The following is a 25,537-nucleotide window of genomic DNA, read 5'->3' as shown; positions in this document are numbered from 1 at the left end:
CTTCAATGAACAGATATTTCTCAAAATAAAATAGCACATATATATATATATATGTATGTATGTATGTATGTATGTATAAATAGTAACAGTATAGCAAAGGGTAAGAAGAATGTGGTTTAAGTAATTCAGGGTAAATATTTAATGAATGCTGAGTTAATGGCTGTGAATTAGATATTCAGCCACTTATCACCTCAAAACAATTAATTTCAAATTTGTCAAAGTAAAAAATAAAAATGGTGATGGGGAAGATATTCTAGTGAATTACAGTAGACATTCTTAACTGGAGGTCCATTAATATAGAGATATAGAAATGTATTTATAGATAGATATAACTATATATAGTTTTTATATACAGGTAGATATATGAAGTTATATATATAAAACATGATTTCATGTGAAAAAGTGTCACAAAAGCATTTTTAATATGTATTATCAGAGAGGAAACCTTAATTTTTCACCCAGAAATATAGCTGTCAAAACTTGAAAGTAAAGAATGATTAAAAGGTAATTCCGTATGTAACATGCCATATAAGATGTAAAAATAAATGTTGTTATCTTTTTGAAGTTTCACTTTGTTAGGAAAGCTGAAAATCTGAGTAAGAATGAGAGAAAAATCTCCCAAAAGGGGGGAAAGTGGTACAGTAATAGCTAGAGGGAATAAATATGCTGTTATTTCTTATCTCTATTACTTTCATTTGGATAGTGGGGGTAAAGAAGAGTAGGAGATAACAGAGGAAAGTCTGACTGATGTTTTAACTGTGCTTCTGTGAATTTTATTAGGAATATTGGTTTTCAAGTATTGGTTTTAGAACTGGGGAAGACCTGTGATTTTTATTTCCACTCCAGATATTTACTAGTTTTATGACCCAAACAAAGTTACTTATCAAGCTCAGTTTCTTTCTGTTAAATATGGATAATGAATCTATTATCACAGTTATGAGGTTTGAATGAATTCGTGTGTTAATAACTTTGCAAACCTTTAAAGAGCTATATAAGTGTTAGTTATTAAGAGATTTTATAAATTTAAGCAAGAGTAATTCCTATTCAAAAATGTCAGTTTGACAGTAATTCCAATCCATAATCTTGCTTTTTAAACAAAATATTTTAATTGGCAAAATAAAGTCAAATGACTCAAGCTCTTCTTCACTTTTGATTTTCTTTTTTGATTTCCTCCTAGGTTTCCATGGAGTAAACAGCAGTAGTTACTTTTAGATTATTTCTGTTCTGATTTTTATTACCTATATGTAGTTCCTTTGTGTAAGGCTCTCATTTGAAAAAAAAAAGAGGGGGGGGAGTAGTGTGTTTGTTTATATCATGAATTTTAGTAAACAATCATTTTACTACTGTTGATGTGTTAATATATTTATTAGCATGAGTATGTAAAGAAGATAAAATGAGCAATTATGTGAATTTTCTTATAATGTTTTGTCATGATTTCTTTGTTATAGAAGTAATCACCATCTTGGTCTAAAGCCTAAAACATTTAAAATAATTTTTGCCAAATTTTTCAATTAAATATTTTTTCAAAAGTGACATTATATGAACTGATTGTTTTAATTACATTTTGAAATTGCAATAAAGTTAGAATTTTTGTTTGAAAGAATGTATGTTATTAGAAAAAGAATAAGATAAGTGTCTACCTCATCTCTCTGCCTTATTTAATGTTAAAATTCTCCCTCTTCTTTATGATATCTAGAAAGTATGTTTGTCCTTGAAAAGCACATCTATTTCTCAGATCTTAACTGGCATCTTCTTTGTCAGACACTGAGCTTGATGCTGGGGGATATAAAAATGGTGCTTCTCCTCAAGAAATATATCCTAATGGGTTGTGTGCATATGGAGGGAGTGGAAGGAGGATTTGAAGTCTCTGCACAAAGAGGTGATTTGAAGTAAGATGTGACATAAGCAAAGAAGAAATGTAAACAAAACCTGCAAAGAGCATGGGTAAAAGATCTGCTTCAGTGAGAAAGTGTGAGAGGTGAAGAGAAGAATCAGAGATGACCAGATAAAGCAGGTAGTGTTAAATTAGATTTAACTGGAGAAAGGGATTTAGGGAAATGGCGATTTGGGGAAAGTGCATTCCATATAGAAGGATGTGATCTGAAGAGAAATGGGAGAGTGACGGTCCAGATTGCAAAGCAGTACTGATCCAGAAATGAAGGTAAAAACTTTGGTGGTGGAAAAACTACAAAGAAATCATCCCTTTACCTTCTGAGCAGTCCTTTGGGCAAAGGAAAAACAACGTAATTCATTGTAATGGTTTAACCATCAAGAATTCTGTTTTTTAAAAAAAGAATTCTGTTTAAGCAAAGTTAATTGTGAGTAGATTTATTAGTCCTCAAATTTCAGAATACTAATTTATTTCTGTGGATTATTTTTCATTATTGATAAAATTGAGAATTTATGGATTGTTAATTTGATTGGTGATTCATAGTATCTTAGAAGCAGAAAGATCTTTGCCAAAAAAAAAAAATGATGCTGCATAAGATTACCTTTTGAGTATCTTGTTGGAGGAAATGTCAAGGACAGATCTTCTAGATTTCAAATCTCTCTTATAATACTGTACTGATTCACTCTATTTTTTGAGCAATCCTTCCTTATACATAATTTTTAAAACCCTTCATATCCTGGTGCTGTACTTCCTTAATACTGATACCTAGGACTGAGTTAAGTACTCTCGATAGTGTTTGTGGCAGAATACAATGGAACTATTCCCAACCCTATAGTCATTTGATTAATATAGTTTTCAGTCAAATAATTTTTTTTTGCAGGGATTTCTCATACTGTTGCTTCTTTTTGTATTTCACTTTATTAAATTACACAGTTATTGTTCATGTGAACTGCTGTCTAGCTAAGTCTTCCCCAGTCCTCTACTTAAAGAATTGATTTTACAATCGCAGTACTTATTAAACTAAAATTAAATTTTAACTTCATTAAATTTTAATATTTGGGCATGCTTATATGCCATCCTACTTTTTTGAATAGGGCACTCTGTTTATCCATCTATTACATAGTAGTTTTCCACTGAATATTTTATAGCATTTTATTCCTTGGCAATGTTAGTATGTTCTTGAATGATTTTCTTTCATTCATTCATTCAGCATTAAGATCCTACCACATAGAAAAAAGACACTATGGCAGGCTTTGGAGATTTAAAAATAAAATATTAATTCCTGTCCTTAAGATGTTTACAATATAATATGGTGGGGGTGGGTTGGAAGGAGAAAAATATATAAAAGCAAAGAAAATTTTATATAAGGTGGAGAAAAATCTTTGATCTTTAAGGATCAAAGAAAGCTTCATAGAATAAATTATAGTTGAGCTTAAGCCATAAAGGAAGAAAAGGATTTCACAAGTAGGCAGCCAGTCATAAAATTTGTATATCCTTTTAGTCTCTGCTTCTTTCTTTTTTTCTTTGAATACTTTTATTTTTGTCAAAGATACTATATAAGTAAGAGGAAGATCTTTACTTCCAGCCTTTTAAACTCAATAGATTGTGATTGAAATAACGAATTTATATGCATGATCAAGGAGAGAAAAAAAACCTTTCCTCTCCTGCTTCTATAGAATCTGAACTAGTATAATCTTTGAAATACTTTCATTTCACTGGAATTGAGATCAGCAATGGAATTATTGTGATACAAAAAAAATTGATTCAAAAAATAAAATCTTTGCCTAAAGAAGAACAAATCAAAATTCTGACTTGCACATTCTCCCCGCCCCCAACCTTTTGAACTATATAATATTAAAGAACTCCATAACCTTACTTCAGTTACATGATCTCATACTTCTCCCTCTTCAAAAACTCAATGATTACATTAAACTCCTTAAATTTTGATATCCTTTGTTGCTCTCACCTTTGCTCCAACTAGCTTTACCTCTCCCCCTCCCCATCCTGCCTATGTCACTCAAAATCCTGCCTCTCCTTAAAGGCATGTGGTTTTATTCCTTAATAATGAATGACCTGTAAATAATAATGATGTGAGAGCTAGCATTAGTGTTGAGCTTTGATGCGGGGATGTCTAACCTTTATCTCTTCTGGATCTTCTTGACCAACAAAATCCCACAAGGGTATGTATACAGAATTCATTACCCATTCATGAATACAATGCATCCCACAACACTATTAAGGACTACCTCAAATGCCACACTGGTCTACTTGAATTTCCCCCATATCTTACCCCCTGTGCAGGTTGGACACACCTGCTTTAAGGTCTGCAATGTTCCAAATATTGTTTCCTTTCTTTTTTTCACCAAAAGCACTATTGTTAATCCCATTTTATCATTGCTGAGGCAAACAAGTTTTACCTTGCCCAGAGTCCTGCAACTAGTAAATGTTTAAGGCTGGATTTGAACCCAGATTTTTCTGATTTCAAGTCGAGTACTCCCATCTATTACACCACTTAACTGCATTACAGGTGTTTTTAAATGAAATTCTCTAATTACATTAATTTTTCTATACTGGATTAGGTCATTCTTTTTTTTTTTAATTGGGCAAATAATCATTTCAGGGTTCTGCCATTAATTTCCTTTAAAGCATGGTTCTATAAACTTTTTAATAACAAAAATTATGTATATTTGTGTATAAATTATATGGTTGTACTGTTGTTATAATAGGCATTTTGTAAAACTTAAACAAAAATTGATTTTTAAAACTATGAGCCAATAAATTTGGAATTGCAACGAAAGGGCAACAAAAATATGCATACCCTTTGATCCAGCAATACCACTACTGGATCTATACCCTGAAGAGATTATGAAAAATCAAAAAATCAAAAATATTCATAGAAGTCCTGTTTGTGGTGGCAAAGAATTGTAAATTAAGTGAATGTCCTTCAATTGGGGAATGGCTTAACAGACTGTGGTATAGGAACACTATTGTTCTATTAGAAACCAGGAGGGATGGGAATTCAGGGAAACATGGAAGAATTTGCATGAACTGATACTGAGCAAGATGAGCAGAACCAGAAAAATATTGCACACCCTAACAGCAACATGGGTATGATGATCAACCTTGATGGATTTGCTCATTCCATCAGTGCAACAACCAGGGATAATTTGGGGCTATCTGCCACGTAGAATACCATCTATATCCAGAGAAAGAATTGTGGAATTTGAACAAAGACCAAAGACTATTACTTTCAATTTAGGAAAAAACCTGTTATCTTATTATGTAATGTTGCTACATCTTATACTTTATTTATCCTCCTTAAGAACATGATTTCTCTCTTATCACATTCAACTTAGATCAATGTATACCATAGAAGCAATGTAAAGACTTAACAGACTGCCTTCCATGGGGGGTGGGGGGAGGGAAGCAAGAATGGGGGAAAATTATAAAACACAATAAATAAAATCTTTCTTTAGAAAAAGTATGAGCTAATAATGAAATAACATCTAATCCTAAAGTTGTTAGGGGATTTGTTGTTTGAACTTTGTTTTCTGGAAGGGGTCATTTATTTGAATAGGAGAATGACATGATGAGACTGAATTTAAATTAGGAACATTGATGCAGTAGTTCCACAAGAGCTGATGAGATTCCGAATTAAAAGAGAAACAGATTGAGAGATATGGAGGTAGAACAAACAAGATTTGGCAATTAATTGGATATTTGTAGTGAGAGAAAATGAAGAACCATGGATAATGAAGGGGTGGAGACTAGGTGACTTGAAGGATATTCTGGTCAGGTTGAGGAAATTTAGAAGATGAAGTGATCTGGAAAAGACAATGAAATGATATTTGTTATCCCTGCCCAACTCATTGAGTGTTTACTCAACTCCACCCCACCCAGAGTGAAAGGGAGAGAGGACTCTTATTTATCAGTTGCTGCCTCCAGTGGAGGAAGGTCTTTCACATGGAAAAGACATAGATGATAGTGGGACAACCAATATAAGAGATCTTTGAAGAACCCTTTCATAACAGTAGGGGGAACAGTCAAGATAGTTTGAGATAGATATGATGAAGATTGAGACCTGATCCATAAAATGTTGAAGGAAAAATAGTCTTTAAAAGTAGAAGGCTAAGAAGATATGACTTAGAGGCATTATACCATAAATCTGTAAATGGTCAGTAATCTTGGTGTGAAGCAAAGACAGAGCTTACACAAAGATTTTGATAACAGTTATATTAACCATATAATTTAATGACTATGGGTTTAGAAAGTACTTCTTGGATTGTGAAGAAATAAGATAATCCCATCAGCCAAATCAAATTCTCTTTTAGATTCTGTACCTAAATTGGGTTTGCAAAATAGTACCTAAATTTTGTCTTTTAGAATTTTTATTTTTAAATAGTCTGCTATTTCCTTAGGCTATTCCACATTGATAATACATAACTATACAGTATTAAAATAAATATATACTTTGGGATAATAAGTTGTTTATCTTTTCAAAAGGTTTTTGCTCAGAGTTTTCCAAAGGATAAACATCGTTTCCCTGAAAGATATCCATCTTTCTAGTTTGCTTGAATAGATTTTTCTTGTTAATCTACCTTGATTATTTCATTTTTAGTTAGAAGCATACAAGCAAAATTTCAGGTTGGGATTTTCTTGTAAAAATATTTAATTCAAGTGCTAGATCTGATCTTAGTTAATTTAGTTAATAATTTACTTAATATATCTATTTTTCAAAAAGATGCTAAACTCTTCAGACAAAGGAAATAGGCAGATGATGGGGAAACTACAAGGAGATTTCTCAATTTTTGAATGGGCAGGAAAAAAATGACATGAGCTTCAGTGTGGGCAGGTGTAAATAATATGTCATGGAAAGGTGAGATTGTATTAGAATATATGATGGGTTCTGAGTAGACAGTGGAAAATATCTAGAAATTTTCAAGACATCAGAAAAGCTTTTTCCCATTGTTTCCACACTTGTGGAGCACTCATCCATTGGAGTGGGGAAAAAGAAGTGGTTTTCATCTCTTCTTTGGGGCCTTTTGCCATTCAACAATGTGTTTTTTCCATTTGTTTTGTGATGATCTTTTTCATTTACATGCTGTAGTGATTGTGTATATTGTGTTCTTGATTCTACTTCACTCTGCCTCAATTCATGTGAGTATTCTATAATTCTCTCTTGTCATAGCCATTATTTACGATGCTTACAGTAATATTCTATTACATTTGTGTACCATAGTTTCTTGAGCTATTCTCCAGATGATAGGCACCTACTTTGTTTTTAGTTCTTTGCTTATATTGCTACTACTTCTCCTCATACACATTCTGCTGTGGATTTTTAATGTATGTGAGGTCTGATCTTCTCTTCCTATACCCTCTCTAAGTTTGACTATTCCAGTCCTTTATCAGCTTTTGTCAAATTGTTGGATGTGATGTAGGACTTCAGAGTTGTTTGATGTTTCTCTTATTATTAGTGATTTAGAATATTCTTTGCTTCAGAGATCAATTATGATTATTAATGGTTTAATGTTTCTTGATTTTTAATTTTAATTCTTTGAATCATATTGTTTCCAGATATGAACTTCTGAGAAAAGCTTTTTTGAAAAAGTTAAATATAGAACTGTTCAATCCTGGAAATGTGTTAGAAATAATAAAATATGATAAAACCAAGGTGTAACTATATAGGCTTCAAGGCATGTTGTAATAAGAATATAATGGAACTTGACTAGATGGAGAGAAATTATGCTAATTATATGGAAGTAGACTAAATATTGGCCATTGGATTAGAAAAGATCAGTTTACATCTAAGTCCTAAAGAAGGGCAATGCCAAAAAAAGGGCAATGCCAAAAAAATGTTCAAATTACCAAATAATTGTACTCATTTCGCATATTAGCACAGTTTTGCTTAGGATTCTACAAGCTAGGATTCAGCAATATGTAAACAGAAGAGCAGACTAGATTTTTGAAGAGGTAGAGGAACTAGAGACAATATTTGCTGGATTGTGAAGAAAGGGAGTTTCAGAGAATCTACTTCTGTTTCACAGACTTCTCTAAATCCTTTGATTGTGTGAATCACAACAAAATGTAGCAAGCCCTCAAAGAAATAGGAATATCAGATCATTTTACCTTTTTACCTGTCTCCTGAGGAAATGTTTGGTCAAGAAACAACATTTAAGATTGGAAAAAGTGTTACAAGACTGTATATTGTCACCTTGTAGCACATTATGTGAAATGTCAGACTGGACAAATCAAAAGCTATAGTGAAGATTGCTGGGAGAAATGTCAACAGTCTCAGATGTGCTAATGGTAATAGTGCTCTGGTGCAGAAAATGAAGAAGCATTAAGAAGTCTCTTGTGAATGAGGAAAGAGGAAAAGCTAACTTGAAGTTTAACATTAAAATACATACATACAATATGTATACACACACACACACACACAAAATAAATAAAAGATCTTGGTAACTTGTTCCATCACTTCTTGGCAAACAGTCAGACTTGATATTCCTGGGCTTAGAGATCACTACAGATGGTGACTACAGCCATGAAATTAAAAAGGCCACTCCTAAGAAGAAATGTTTTTTCAAATCTGAACTAAAAATAAAAAGCAAAGACATGACCTTGCTGACAAAGGTTTGTATAGACAAGGCTGTGGTTTTTAGACTAGCAATGTATGGCTGAGAGAGTTGGACTCTAAGAAAAGCAAGCACTGCAGAATCAGTGCTTTTAAATTGTGGTGCTAGAGAAAAGTTTTGAGAGTCCCTTAGACAGACAGGAGATCCAGTCAGGAAATATTTAAAGAAAGCAGTCCAGACTATTCACTGGAAGGTCAGATCCTGAAGCTGAAGCTTAAATACTTTGACCACAAAATGAGAAGACCAGGCTCATTGGAAAAGATTCTGATAGAAACAGGAGAGTGTTAACAGCAGTATTATGTGAAGAATAATTGTGAATGACTAAGACATTCTGAGTTTTTTTAAATATTCAAATAAACTTCAAAGGACCAATGAGGGAAGATGCTATCACCTTTAGAAAAAGAACTGGTAAACAGAAATATGCAGAGTATAGTTGTACATATAGATATAGATAAATAGATACACACACATACATTTGTATATGCCTGAGGAGGGAGGGAGGACAGATCAGCATCTAAAGAATAACAAAATAATTAATTTAATTTATAAATAAATAAAGCTGGTGTGCTAATAAAAACTCCCAACAATTTGATGCTAAAGATTTAAGGCAAAAGGAAAAGAGGATGACAGAAGATGAGATGGACAGAGAGTTATGTAATGAACATGAGCTTGGAAAGGTAGTAAGGGATAAAAGAGCCTGGCATGCTATTGTAGTCCATATAGTCACAGAGAATCAGATGGCTCAACAACAAACAACAATAGACTAATAAACCAACTAGGACTCCAATCTGGAAAGATGAAGACTAAGAAGATATACTTCCCCAGATAAGGTATCAGGCTTCTATTGTGCTATAAGTGCTGATAATGCAAATACAAGCAAAAAGAAAGAAAGACTCTGGCTCTGGAGATTTTAATTTAATGAGGAGATGACAAAATAGAGCTGAAAAGCTGAGAATGGGAAAAGGAAAAAAAAGTCTTGAGTACATGGTGTCAAAATCCAGTAAAAAGTTAGGCTAAGGGAATAAACTATAAATGCTTGATTCACTTAATCCCTAAGTACTAAGAATAGTTTTTAAATATTATAGTCAAATTTTTATATTGTAAAATAGATACACTTTTTAAATATTACACACTTTAAAGGCTGGAGTATGTTTTATGACTCTAAAGGGGAAATAAAGAATTATATTCAAAGAACAGTAGTCATATGCATTTAAAAAATAAACTCTAGAAATAACATAAATTCAAAAAGCATTTGGTTAAATCCATGGTTGACCTGCCATAAAATATAATGGATATATTTGGTATATTCATAATATTTTGAGTGAAACTTAAAGAATTCTCATTCTCTATAGCAAAGATTTTTCATTGCCAAGATCAGAGACCAAATTTTTATAATTCCTGAAAAGCATGTGTAAATTAACTATACAAATAGAATTAGAGATTTAAAGGAATCTTGTGTTTAATCTTATTTGATTAGTTAAACTTATTTTGGCATTTAGTCATATTCCTTGGGATGGTTCAGAGTGTTACAATTTATTGTGATTTAAGGTAAATTTTCTCTTAATTGGAATACTTATTCTTTAAACAATTTAAAAATCATATTGGTGAATAATTTAAAATCAAAAGACTTCATTTCGCAAATATATAGAGAACTGAGTTAACTTCATAAAATATTTCATCTCCCAATTGATAAATGGTCAATGGATATGAATGACCAGTTTTCAGAAGAAGAAATCAAAGTTATTTATAGTTATATGAAAATTTCTCTAAACCACTGTTAATTAGGGAAATAGAAGTTGAAGCAGCTCTGAGATACTACCTCACACCTATCAGATTGGAACATAAGGCAAATGACAAACATTGAAGGGAATATGGGAAAATTGGAACACTTGGTGAAAATGTGAACTGATCCAACCATTCTGGAGAGCAATTTGGAATTATGCCCATAGGGTAATAAAACTATTTATGCCCTTTAGCCCAGCAAAGAGATCAAAGAAAAAGAAAATAACCTTAATGTACAAAAAAATATTTATAGCAGCTCTTTTTGTGGTGGTAAAGAATCAGAGATTGAGAGGATGACCATTAATTGGGGAATGATTGAACAAGTTGTGGTATATGATGGTTATGGAATACTGTTGTGCTATAAGAAATGACAAGCAGAATGGTTTCATAAAAACCTAGAAAGACTTAGATGAACTGAATCAGGTAAGCAGAACCAGGACAGTATTGTACATAGTAACAGCAATATTGAATGATGATCAACTGTGACTGACTTAGCTATTTTGATATATGATTTTGAAGAATTTTTGATGAAAAATGCCATCCACCTTAGAGAAAGAACTGATAGAGTCTGATTGAAAATTGAAGTGTACCTTTTTCACTTTATTTTTCTTGCCTTTTTTTTAAACAGTTAATATGAAAAATATATGCTCAAATTTATATTTATAATTTATATATATAATATAAATTTATATTTATATTTACTTATTATATTATATTTATTTTATATTTATATTTAAATATAAATTTATATTTATAATTGATATCACATTTCTTGCCTTCTCAATATGTGGGGGAGGAGAGAATTCAGAACTAAGTTTTAAAAATAAATGTCAAAAATAAATAATTTTTAAAATAGCTATCGAGTATTTCAACCCTTATTAAAGAATAATGATGAATATAATTTAGCTTTTGTGGATGTTCAGACATGCCATTTTAAACCTTGATTATTTTATTGTGTTGTGTATACCTCCAAGAGCTTTTGTAGTATATAGGATTGTTTGCCCTTAGACAGACCAGCTCTTTCACTTCCAACACAGCTAAGCAAATGTGAGGTACTCAAAAATTACTATCTATTACAGTTGTTAAAGCTGGCATCAGAAACCAAGGATGCAAGAATAGGAAAGGAAGAGAGAGAGAAAAAAAAAAGAAAATAGGAAATCAGCTGGTTAATGAGCATTTATTAAGTGCTTACTATTTTCAGGGCTTTGCTAAGTGCTAAGGGAAGATAATTAAGATAGAAGAGATCAAAAACTTTTGCTTACAATAAAAGTAAAAGCAACACTATAATGGACATTGAAAAACAAACCTAACTGATAGAAGATCTGGGTGACTAAGGGAGAAGAAAGACTAAATATTATCGGAATATTACAATAACTTGTTTATGTTCAAATTGAAAGGAATCAGTCCTCTCCAGCTCACTAGCCCGCAAAGATTAGATTTGTTGAACCCAGTAAATGTTCAGTAGATGATTTTATTTATTAAAAATTCATCAACTAAAAATCAAGACCTAATGCAAAGTAAAATAGAATAGAATAGAACCAGAGGATAGAGGATCAAGAATGGTCTGGGATAATTAGAGAGGAGTAAAAATGGATTATCTTGCTGTGATGAAGACATAAGTGGGATTAAAGAGTATAAATTTATGGTGGGCCATAAGATTCAGCTACATGATTTCCTCCAGTTTCTTTTCAGTAGCCTGTGAGTAGAATGGAGATGATCTTGAGTTGATAAAAAGCAAAGGAAAAATCTAGGCAACATAACAGAATCTTTATGAGAGAGATATATCACTTTCATCTTGGGAGTTAGAAATGGATTCATGGAGAAGACGTCTGAATTGGGCTTTGAATGAAGAGTCTTGGACCTTGGGGGAAAGTGAGGCAGAATACATAGGTGACATGAGCAAAGGTATGGATGGAGGCAGGAGAGGGGAAGATAAGAATGGAAGGAGGGGAAGAGATGAAGTTCGTCTAAAATGCGGATTACATGAATAATATTAGGATATAAGACCAAGCAGAGGTCTTCAAATTCCAGATTTAGAAGTCTATCCTTTTGGGGAGGGGGGCTCATTAGACAGCCACTAGGAGTTTTGAGTAGAAATGACTTCATATCATTGGCACTAGAGGAATATTCAGGTTGGGATATAAAAGATGGATTACAGATGAAATAGGAAGAGAAGCAAGGAAGCTCTTTGACTAATCCTTGAGAGTCTAAACTGGGGTAGTTGCCATGGAAGTGAAAAGGAGGGGGCCACATTAAAGAGAGTTTACAGAAATTGGAATATTATTTCAGTTTTCTCATCTATGAAATGTATGTAAGACCTACTTCCCTGGACCATTGATAGAATAAAGACCGGACAACAATATGAAGGTTGATTCCAAAATTATGAACCTGGAATGCTGGGATGACAGCAATGTCAATGAACAACAATAGGGGGAACAGGTTTGACATGTAAGATTTGAAGAGTCAGTGGTATATCCTGGAAACATAAGCCGGAAAAAATAAAGTTCTCCTCTAATATCACTTTATGACGTGGAAATAACTCTGGGATCTTGAAAATGATGCCAGCTAAGTAGAAATTCTTAAACCTGAAGAGTTTTGAGAGGCAGTGTGGTATAGTGGGGGAAATGACTGGACATGTAAACAAAAGAGTCAGACTAAGATCTCAATTCTTAGTACTTTCTAGGTGGATGATAATGAACAAGTCACATTATTTTTCTGTATCATTTTCTTTATCTGTAAAATAAGGAGGCTGTTGTGAATAAAGTGTTCTGTAAACTTTAAATTACTCCAGAAATTTAAATTGTCATTGTTGTCATTGTTACAGTTACAGACCAACCCTGAACTCTATATGTCTGTCATCCAAGGACCAGCCTTGCTAAGACTTGGAGATATTCAGTAATAGAAGGCTGTTGACCAGGTAATACATTTTTTGATGATAACTCACAAAGTATTTACTAAAATAATTAGTTTGCATTCATCAGATATAGAGCTATTGAAAGGTATTCATACAATATTATGGTTTTGACAGATATGTCATAAATGTTTTGTTATTCTATAATCTTGTATTTTACTGTGTTTTTCTATATTTTATTGTTGTTGTTGTTATTGTTATTATTATTATTATTATTATTATCATTATCATTATTACTAGAGAGGCAGTGTAAATAGAATCCTGGCTTTGGAGTCACAAGTTTGGTTCAGGTTCTACTCTAACAAATACTATACTAGGATTTTACTTTGTAACATGAGACAAGTCACTTAAACTTTTGGTGCCTTTTGTTAGTTTACTTATTCAGTGCTGTCTCAATCAAACTCTGAAAAGAATATTTTATAGAGCTAGAAAAATAATAATGAAATTCACATGAAAGAACAATAAAAAGGGAAAGAATTGGTGAGGAGAGATCTTAAGCTAGAAAGTAGTAATCATTAAATTGAGGAAAGATAAAGAGAGACAAAATATCTATCAGAACTCTATATTACATACAGAAGCAAGCAAACATAATAGTATATTTGTTTAATAAAGTAAGATAAACCTAGAGGCTATAGTTAGTTACTGGGGGATGGACTTAGTATTTGACAAAATTGACCAGGAAAACTAAACAGCAAGTCTTTCAGAAATTAAGTTTGGTCCTTGCACCATAATTCCAGAAATATACACAATCCACAGTTGTAAAAGATCACATTATGAACAAATTAGAGGAACAAGGAAGGAATTACCTTTCAGATAGTCATAGAGTCCATGACTAAGCCAGTGATTAAGGAGATCATACAAGTTAAATGGAGAATGATGAATACATAAAAATTAATTTTTGTAGAAATAGATCCAAAGTAGTTAAAATTAGAAGACAGGTTGCTAGGAAAATATTTGCAAAAAAAAATTCTCTTAAAGACCTCATTTCTAAGATGTAAAAGGAAGTATTTCATCTTTATAAGATCAAAAACCATTTCAAGAGGTAAATGTTAAAGTGTGAATAGTCAGTATTTAAAGGAAGAAATATAAAATTATCAATAATCATAAAATTTTTCCAAATCACTAATAATTGGAGAAATGCAATTTGAGGTTTCACCTTTCCCTTACCAAAGATGACAGAAGAAGAAAATAACAAATGTTGGTGGGGCTATAGGAAAAGAGTGAGTTTAGAATTGGTCCAGGCATTCTGGAAAGCAATTTGGAACTATGCTTAGAAAGTTACCAGATTGTTCACTAGTAGGCTTGTATTCTAAAGAAATCAAAATCAGAAAAGAATATGTTCAAAAATATTTATAGCAGTTCTTTTTTCATGGTGGCCAAAAAATTGGAAATGAAGAATGTGTTTTCCTGTTGATAAATGGCCAAACAAATTAAGTGAAATGAATCAAATAGACTATTGCATAATAGAAAATAACGAAATGGATAATTTCAAAGGAAACTGGGAAGATCTCTATGACCTGATACAGAGTGACATGAGCAGAAAAAGTACAATTTATACTATGATAGGAACATTACAAAGAAAACAACTTTGAGAGGTTTAGAATAACATTTAAATGATGCTATAGTATTTTAATATAGAAAGGACATATTTTTTTGAATCTGGCTCATTTGAAATTACTTTTTCCAGCCTGTGAAGCTGAATATTGAAGGATTGTTTTGGGGGGGATGGTTTTTTTTTTTGTCCAATGGAAATAGAAGTGGGTAGTAGAACACAAAGTGCACTTATAGCCCTAGCATTCCCTTACTAATTTTGTCAAAAAATAAAATGAGGTTAATCTGGCATGACCTGTTCCTGATAAAGCCATGTTAACTCTTTGTGAGATCTTTACCAATTATATTTTTAGTGATCCTTTCTAGAATTTTCATAGGAATCAAAGTCAAGTTTACAGTTCTTTTTTCTTTAAAAAAAATCAGAATATTTGTCCTTCAGTCTTATAATAATTATTGCATTTTCCATGATCATTTAAATATCACTGATAATGGTTTAGCTATTATATCTTCCAGTTGTTTCAATCATCTGGACCAGGTAGCTTAAACGCTTCAAGGGCTGCTTAGGGCCTCTCTTAATGTTTCCTTGATTGTCTTAAGTTCCTTCATTATTTTTTGTCCTTTCATATCCAATTTAAAGGGCTTTCCTTATTTCAGGGGGGAAAAAAACAGAATGAAAATTCAAATATACCAAACTGTTCCATCTTAGGTACATTTTTGTGCATCCACATTGACCTTTCAGGCAAATATCAGTTTTATTGCCTATTATGTGTTAAAAATTTGAGGCATGAGTAGCTCCATTCTTACCAACCTATATTAGGTATATTTCATCACTGACCAGGAATCTGTCAATCCTGTAATATTTGTAAAGCACTCAGCACAATGTGTGGTGAATAAAATTGTCTGACCTGTAATATAAAAGACTGAGGCAAAGCTCTGAGCCAATGGCACATTATTAAAGGATTCATATTCCCCTTTAAAGAAGTGGACCTCAGATCTTCCTCATGATCTGAGATGTCTATTATTAGATGGCTGACAAAATTATTATCACTAAATGAATATATATTCTTAATTACTAACAATCATTACCCCTCATAAATTCAATAATGTATCAACTAATACTTCTAAGAATTTGAGTAGGGGTCCTCACTCATTAAATCAACTTTCTCATTCTTGCCTTTGATTCATAGAAAGACTCCCAGTCTTTCTTGGGATCATTTCAGTATAATCCATAGAGGGCCAGCTTGATATTTGATGCAAGACCAATAGGGAGCAATCTCCTCATTGAAGCTCAGAGATGACAATGACAGAAAGGAAAATGTGTATATCTTATACTGATTATGTTCAATTTGATTAAACATTAACTCACAGTAAATGTCTGAGCTGACTCTCACTAACCAAGAACCATGAAGGCTAGATACCTCCTTTTAAAACCTGTTCTACAAGATAAATAAATTAGGGGACCATAAGGCATTATATACACCTTCTGAAAATCTTTTGAGTTTTTTAAAACAATTGCAACAATGTTGACAAGCAGCCTCTCTGTTATGGTGATGAGAGTCAACAGGCCTATAGATAACACACACAGATCTAGATAGCTATAGCTTAAAGAAATTATCAAACATTGCTGATGGTAATGGAACAAAACACAAAATAGGAGTCTGAAAAGGAGGATTCAAGGTTCTAGCCACGGCAGGCTCAGAAATTGGTAGATTCTGAACCATTTGTGAAGAGAATGATGTTGATGAAGGCATTGAGCTTACTCATCATATTTCATTGTTAGTTGTACTGTCTCTGAAGCATTCTCTGATGCATTCCTGTGAACCTCCAGAGATCTCTCCTCTTAGGAATACTGAAATGAGTGGAATTTCAGAGCAGCATCTAATAGACTTTCTTCTCCAGTTCAAGTCACTTGCAGAGATCCTTTTAGGAAGGGTAGAACCAAGATGGCAGCATAGAGACAGAAATTACCAAAAGTTCTTCCCCAGAAAACTCCAAATATTATATTATGATGGTAAACAAATTCTAGAGTGGCAGAACCCACAGAAAGATTGAGTGAAACAATTTTCCAGCCCCAGGACTGGAAAAATACATAGTGCAGTCTGGGTCACAGCCAGAGCAAACCAGCTCCAACCTTCTAGGAACAGCCTGCAGGGCACCTGATCTGTGGCTCCAGACTTCCAAGCCGAGGGATCACCAAGGACAACTTGGAAGGTATAAGGTAAAACTGCTATATGCGGAGTGAGCACAGAGCCCAGGCTAGCACAGGCCTCAGCATAGACTCAGCCCAGGAACCTGTGGAGCCACCCAGCAGCTGCTTCCAGAGTGTTGGGCCTACAGACAGAAATGGGTTGGAAAGAGACTACAGAGGTCTCTCTACTATCCCAGGGGTAGGACTCTGCTGCTTTGTCCATACTCAGGTCCAGGTCACAGTCTTGGCCCCCACCCCGTACTACAATAGAGGAACAAGGACCCTCTTCACAATGCCTGTGGTCATCCACAGACTAGACCATAGCCCAGGAGAGCAGTCACAGTCTCTCATAAGGCTTTGGAAATAAGTTAAAATCAGGTCATAGGCTGGGGAAATGAAGAAACAATAGAAAAAAGGAATCTGAACATAGACAATTACTTTGGTCCCAAGGATGATCAAAATATACATTCAGAAGATGACAAAATCCAAGCTTCTATATCCAAAGCCTCCAAGAAAAATAGGAATTGGTCTCAGGCTATGACAGAGTTCAAAAGAGACTTTAAAATCAAGTAAGAGAAGTAGAGGAAAAATTTAGAAGAGGAATGAGTGATGCAGGAAAATCATGAAAAAAAAAATCATGAAAACCAAGTCAGCAACTTGATGGAGATACAAAAAATTACCAAAGAAATAACAAGTTAATAACCAATTTAGGTCAAATAGAAAAAGCAGTCCAAAAGGTCAATGAGGGGGAAAAAATGCCTTTAAAAAAGTAGAATTGGTAGATGGAAAAGGAGATCAGAAATCTCTGAAGAAAATAATTCCTTCAAAAAAGATAAAAATAATAAAAAAAAGACCAAAGCACTATTACCTTTAATTGGGGGGGGGACCCCCACTATGTAATTCTGCTATCTCTTATACTTTATTTTTCTTCCTTAAGGATATGATTTTTCTCTCATCACATTCAACTTAAATCAGTAAATACCATGGAAACATTGTGAAGACCAATAAACTACCTTCTGGGGGGGGGGGGGAAGACTGGGGGGAAATTATAAAATTCAAAATAAATTTTAAAAAATTAAAAGAAAAAAAGAAAAAAAACTCCTTCAAATGTAGAATGGAGCCAAGAGAAGCTGATGACTTTATAAGGAATCAAGAAACAATAAAACAAAAACCATAAGAATGAAAAAAAAAAGTGAAATATCTCATTGGAAAAACAACTGACCTGGTTAACAGATCCAGGAGAGATAATTTAAAAATTATTGGGCTACCTGATTGTTAGGACCAGGAAAAGAACCTAGACTTCATTTTTCAAGAAATTGTTCTGATATCCTAGAAGCAGAGGGTAAAATAGACCATCTAGCACCTCCTGAAAGAGATCCCAAAATAAGAAGTCTCAGGAATATTATAGCCAAATTCTAGAACCCCCAAGTCAAAAAGAAAATGTTGGAAGCAATCAGAAAGAAACAATTCAGTTACCATGGCACTACAGTCAGGATTACATAGGACTTGGCAGCATCTACATTAAGAGATCATAGGCAGGTGGCTAGGTGGCACAGTGGATAAAGCACCGGCCCTGAAGTCAGGAGTACCTGGGTTCAAATCCGGTCTCAGACGCTTAATAATTACCTAGCTGTGTGGCCTTGGGCAAGCCACTTAACCCCATTTGCCTTGCAAAAAAAAACCTAAAAAAAATAATAAAAAAGAGAGATCATAGGGTTTGGAATATGATATTCTAAAAGGTAAAAGAGCTTGGATTACAACCAAGTATCAGCTACTCAGCAAAACCAAACATCCTCTTTTCAGGGGAAAAGATGAACATTCAATGAAATAGGGGAATTTCATACATTCCTGTTGAAGTGACCAGAACTGAACAAAAATTTTAATCTCCAAGTACAGGACCCAGGTGAGGCATAGAGAGAGTTTGTGGGAAGGGCAAATTATGAGGGATTTAATGATGTTGAACTGCTTGTATTCCTGCAGGGGAAGAAGATACTCATAACTCCTATGAAAATTCTTATTAGAGCAGTCAGAAGGAGCATATATAATATAGACAAGGCACAAGAGAGAGGATGTCCTGAGAGAAAGGGAAAGGAGAGGTAAAATGAGCTAAGGTATTTCATGTAAAAGAGTCAAGAAAAAGCTTTTGCAATGAGTGGAAGGGGGGAAGGTGAGGGGGAATGAGGAACCCTTCATTCTCATCAGAAGTGCTCAGAGGGGGAATAACACACACTCAATTGGTATAGAAATCTATCTTACCCTAGAGGAAAAAGGTGAGGAAACAGATGGGAGAGGGGGGATGGGGGAAGGAAAGGGGGTATAGGTGATAAAAGAAAGGGAAGATTGTGGGAGAGGATAGTCAGATACAGCACATTTTTGAGGAGGAACAGAGGGAAAGGAGAGAGAGAAAAGAATAAATGGGAGTGGAGAGGAATTAGAATGGAGGGAAATGCAGTCAACAATAGCAACTGTGGGTAAAGTATTGAAGCAACTTCTCTGATGGACTTATGATAAAGAATATAACCCATCCCAATGACAGGGTCAATGGTATATGAACATGGATTGAAGTACATTTTTTCTCTTATTTTTCTTGAGGTTTTGCTATCATTTGGGGGAGGGGGATTATGTTTATTTTCACAACAAGATTATTGTAGTAATATGAAAATAAGTAAATGAAAAAATCTCTGACAAACTAGATCATAACACCATTCTAGTTTGTTATGACAATAATTAGGTTGGGTAGTAAGACTCTGCTCAAATCTTAATAACACTAAAATCATGAACAACACTTCACTAGAGAATTTATATTTTTAGATTGGAAAATTAAATAAGAACTGAAAAATTATCACTCTGCCTATTTTCTTTCCTAATTATTTTCTTTTAGCTGCTCATTTCTCCCCATAAGAAAATGAGATTTTGCTAGGGAATTATTAACAGAGTACTTTTAAATAATATAGTGATGACCCCTGATACACAACTCAATTCATTTAATAGTTGCCAGAATAATTGGAATTGACAGAAAAAGTCCTAGGATGGGATATGTGAATACATTCATTAGTTTATTTCAAGAAAGTGATTTTAAGATCAAATAAGTTATTTATAATAAAACATTTATTTTTCAGGTGTTAATAAAACCCCAAATAAGATTGGTTTTCCCCATCTTGACAACACTAGTTTAACATTCTTTTCTTCTTTAATCCAAAAATGAAGATATTTCTGTTTTAGGCTTAAAATTTTTATCCAATTTTGAAAATTGGATCATATCTGAAAGAATATTCTAGAACAGTCTCTTATAAACTAAATAATCCACCAGTTTTAAGGTTTCATGGTCTCTTTTATTTGTAATTCAAATGACAATTCAAAATAATCCTTCACTAGTATATATTATTAAATCAATAATCACCAATAAGGTTCATCTTCTTTTGTACTTGCCCTCATCAATGAAATTTCCCATGTGAGCAGAAAGGCAGTCATAGCAACATTAGTTCTATTTGACTTCAGGTATGAATCACAGATTGCCAGCTGTATAACAAGATGTCATAGTCAGCTTCAGAATTACAAAGGTGGGAAAACTTCACAATTACCAAGATGGAGATAGGTCAAGAGAATCCTATCTTTACCAAGGTCATCCTCTTGACTTTCTCAGGTCAGAAAATCACCTTTAGTAGTTCTCAGCCAGCGGGAGCATTTAGTATTTTCCTTGAATGATGAACCAGTATCCTTATTCAGGGTCAAAACACTTATATCTAGATTCAAGGCTTAGAATAGCCCAACTCTCTTCCTCAAAGAACAAAATTTCTCTAATTACACTTTAAACCTAGGTAATGTTGTCTTTCTCATATTTTAGCCTCAGAATCTCAGCTAGAATTTTTAAACTATTCATAAATTTCATCTATTCACAACTATCATTCCCCACTTTGATCTGCAGATAAATGCAAAGGGAGATTTTCAGATCATTTCTAGAATACAGTGGGATGAGATTGAAATTAAATTCCCCCAGTAGAGTCCAGATAGGCAAGTGGATCATACCTAGACATAGCTTTAGAACTGGGGAATATTTCAACCTTGGTCAAGGATTAACTTGTGCACAGTAATAATCTTTCTTTGTAGTTGTTCAAAGAAGGTACAAGCTGGCAGAGTGTCATCAGCAGATTACTTGAAAGGCAAGCTGATTAAAAGCTACACAAGTTGAACTAATGGCTAGCATACTATCCCTTGTATACCACATTGATCACTCTTACAAATTAAAAAAGTATACCTATCAATAGAAGTTCTGGGAAGGAGTGGCTTACCTACTTCAGTCACTAAGACCCAAGAGTCTTGTTTAGCTTTGCTTTGCTGTTTCTACTTCATCACCATAAGTTTATACATGGTTAATAGTTGATTAAAATAATGGCATTTAAAGATACTAATTATATGAGTTTCCTAATGATCCCAAATGATAATCCATTTTACTAATCAAAATTTTCATTTCTCCACTTTGAGTGGGAAAGTCCTTAGTTCCTCAAATCTACATAGACAAAAAAAAAACTCCTAAGAGGACCTTACTTTGCCTTTCTCCCAACAGTAAATCATTTGCTATTTTAATTATTTTTCAGTTTTTTCTTTAAATACACTCAATCATATGACAGATATATTTATAATATAATAATATTCAGATTGAAAAGAGGAAGAAATTGCCTTAACTTCTCTTAGCCTTCTTGTATTTAAAACATCACCAATCAGGTGATATTAATTTATTTAAATAGCTTACAAATTTATTAATTCATAGACAGTCATTTATCTTATTACCCCCTGACATTTTCTTGCCAATTATAATAGTTTATGTAATACCTACCATGTGTCAGGCCTTTTCTATGTCTTGAAAGTTGCTTAAGCCTCTTAACACTTTAAAATGTTTAATCTATAATTTCTCAGTTTGCTAATATCCCATGCCAATTAGAAAAGGTACCTGTAAATAGAATAACATTTTGTTCATTTGTATTCCTATAAGGTCTGAACACTACAGTTTTCATCTTTCACACAAGCCAGGCACCATGTTAAGCATTTCACTATATATTTCTCCCAACAACCCTGGGAGATAGTTATAAATTTTTTATTCTCCTTGTATATACAAAGACTAATTAGATTCTCTAATTTGTTATCATTACCATGTTTTCAGTCCAATCAATTTTGATTTATAATGACTAAGGTCAATAGCTTAACTTCATTTGCACAAGGTTTAATTATTTTTAAGTTGGCTTATATTAAAAAAATTCATGACTATTTTTCTATTTCTTTTCAATTCATCCAAAATTAAGTCTATTTTACTTTGATTGGTTTTAAAATGATTTTCAAGTTCTGCTTTTCCCTTTCAAAATTTCAATATTTTATAACTTTATACATTGTGTGTTCATTTTAATTTTATTTTTTTTTTCTAATCTGAGCACCCTTGGCTTTTAAACTGGTCAGTCACTATCACTGTGAGCTACTCAAAGGGGCCTTGGTGTGGCTGTATTCAACTCCAATACCATGGAAGCTATTAAGGACTTTTCTATCCTTACTGAAGGGTTACAGAAGTTAGTAAGTTAGTAATAGGTGAAAACATTGGGCACTTTTAAAAAGAACAATCTATTCTGCTCTCTTCCTCCAGTTATAGGTCTAACTTGTTCTGCAATGCCTAGTCAGCACATACGCGCATACACACCCTTCACTCTGATGGGCTAACTCAATATTATATCATGTATTATATTCTCCACAACTGGCATTCTACATACATTCATATTTTTCCATGTGGATTTCCAGGTCAAATTCTTGAATTGCTGTGCATCTCTTTAGAGTGTAGTGTTCTGGGACTTGATGTAATTGGCAAACAAGATCCCTCACTAAGGAATCCTTTTTTCCACTGGGATTCTTTATTTGATAATCTACCTTGACATTCAGTTCTTTGTTATCTAATTGTTATGCAGGGTTTTTTTTACTGTAAATTTACTGTAAATTTATCTCTTTGCAACTTCGACAAATCACTACTTAATTCTTTGGGACCAAGTAAATCAATCTCTTTTTTCTTTTCTTTTTAATAGACCTTGAATAAGTAAAATAAAAAAAAAAAGGTGACAGAGTCTCTCTTTCTCAAGGTTTTTCTTCTCCAGGCTAAATCAATCATTAATGCTTTTATATAGTAAAGGTGTTCACTGTAATGGCTCCCATTACTTGATGTATCTACCACTTATATGTGGTAGATACACATACTTATATGTGATATCCAAAATTCTACATAGTACTTCAGATGAAACCTGACCAGGATAAAGCAGAAACATCATCCCTGAATTCTATGCTTTTCTTAATGAAGCCCAAGATGGAGTTGGAGAGAATGGAGATTTGAGGCAAAGAAATCTATTAGAAGGATACTGCAGTAGTTTACCCATCAGATGATAATTAGTTTTGCTGAACCTCTCATTTTGAGTTTTATATTTCATCATAACCTTAAGATTTCTTTCCAACAAACTTCTGTTTCAATGTGCCTCCCCATTCCTGCTGTTATCATTTGATCTTTTAACTCAAATGTTTCTTTTTTATTTATATTGCCTTAGCTTAGGGACAAAATTTTTTGATTCCACATATTAATTTAAGTGGAAATAGATAAACCAAAGACGAGAAAGGCTATTATAATGCAAGTTTTCCAAGTATTTTAAAATATTTTTGCCCACAAAATTTTGAATCTATATGCTAGCTTGAAATTATTGGGGTTTTTTTATGGGGGTTTTTTTTTTAGTTTAAAACAATAGCTTGACTTGTATTTATATCATAATACACATATCAGTAGAGAGCATATTGTTGTCAGAGACATTGCTACTCAAAATAGCATTTAATAAATTCACAAGCCATGGTGCCTTGGAGCTTTGCCAATGGGGGTGGTGCAGACAATTTTTTCCCCCAAACTTAACATTTATATATAGCTACATGTCATCTGACAGCTACCGGTCAAATTAAGTTTTCAATATTCATTTATCTAGTGAGTCAAGAATAAGACTATTTCAATCATGTAAATTGCTTATTTTATGCTAAATGATCATCTGCCCCAAATCCTGGGTGACAGAGGACCAATAGTAAAGGTAAATTGCAACAACAAATTAACTAGATTTTGTTCTGTATATGGTATATCAGTTTCAGGGACTCATCCTTCCTAATGGCAGACTCCTTTTTCTAAGAGAATTGTGCATAGTTTATTTCTACTCTTTGAATAAACTATGTACAGACGGAGTCTGTAGGTGGGCTTGTTCTCAGCAAGGATACTGATGTACTTTAATGTCACTTTTTCATTATGTTTGTTCATCTGTTTAGGTTGATAGGGAGAATAATTTAGTTATTTTCTTATTAACTTTTTTAAATGATTTATTTTCAATTACTATAATAATCTTGTGAAAGTAGATATAAAACCCCCTCACTCCACCAAAAAAAAAAAAAAGAGAGAGAAATCTCAAGAGAAAAGAAGTGAAAGGGGGGAAAAAAAAACCTTGTACTTCAGTCTGTGGTTAAATATCTTCCACTCTGTCTTCAGGATGGATTGCATTCTTTATCATAAGTCCATCAGAGAAATTGCTACAATATTTTTTTCCCACATTTGCTATTGCTAGCCATATTACCCTCCATTCTATTCCTTCTCATTCCCATTTATTCTACTCTCCCTTCCCTTTCACCCTGTCCCTCCTCAGAAATATGTTGTATCTATCTGACTACTCTCTCCCACAATATTCCCCCTCTTCCATCACCTACATTGTCCCTCCCCTTTCCCTGTCCTCCTTCTCCCATTCCTTTCCTCTCCTTTTCTTCGAGGGTAAGATTATTTTCCTTATTAATTAATATTTGATGCCCATTTCTGTTTGGTGAAGTATTTTTTAAAAATTGATTGATTTTTGGGATTTGGGGATTATTGCTTTAATCAGTAAGAAGTTAAGTGTTGGGGCGGCTAGGTGGCACAGTGGATAGAGCACCGGCCCTGGAGTCAGGAGTACCTGAGTTCAAATCCAGCTTTGGACACTTAATAATTACCTAGCTGTGTGGCCTTGGGCAAGCCACTTAATCCCATTGCCTTGCAAAAAAACCCAAGAACAAAAAAGAAGTTAAGTGTTTACTGTGTACTAGATATTGTACTGCAGGAAATACTCCCCAGTCCCTCCAAAAAAAAAAAGGCAAATACAGTCTCCTGACCTTAAGAAACTCAGTTTCAGTGGCAAGACAGCATGCAAATGTATGTACATGGAATTAGTCAACTGGTCAAAAAGATGTGTATTATGTGCCTTCTAAACCCTGGGGTTACCAAAAGTGATGGAAGACAGCCCCTTTCCCCAAAAAACTCACATGGGGAGACAACAAGCAAACAATTAAGGATGAACAAGCAAAATACAGTATAAATTGGAAATAATTAACAGAGGAATGCATTAGAATTAAAAGGGATTGGGAAAGGCTTCCCATAGAAGCTTTTTAGTTGGGACTTAAAGAAAGCCAGGAGGCAGAAATGAGAAGGAAGAATCTTCCAAGTTTGGGGGAAAGGCCAGAAAAATGCTAGAAAATGAGAGGTGGAAGTTTCTCGTAAGTGGAATAGC

General features: G+C 33.5%; 1 protein-coding gene across 2 annotated transcripts in view; it reads left to right on the top strand.

Moving 5' to 3' along the window:
* The window catches only part of WASF1 (WASP family member 1), a 122,993-nt gene that overhangs the window by 48,345 nt on the left and 49,111 nt on the right, over positions 1-25,537 (top strand). For both annotated transcript variants that reach the window (XM_074187339.1, XM_074187338.1), the window contains exon 2: positions 13,130-13,222. The gene's annotated coding sequence lies outside the window, so the exon portion shown is untranslated. The remainder of the gene's footprint in view (positions 1-13,129; positions 13,223-25,537) is intronic.

Source organism: Macrotis lagotis, chromosome 5, assembly GCF_037893015.1.
Source record: "Macrotis lagotis isolate mMagLag1 chromosome 5, bilby.v1.9.chrom.fasta, whole genome shotgun sequence".
Lineage (NCBI taxonomy): Eukaryota > Metazoa > Chordata > Mammalia > Peramelemorphia > Peramelidae > Macrotis > Macrotis lagotis.
This window is presented reverse-complemented; position numbering and strand designations above follow the sequence as displayed.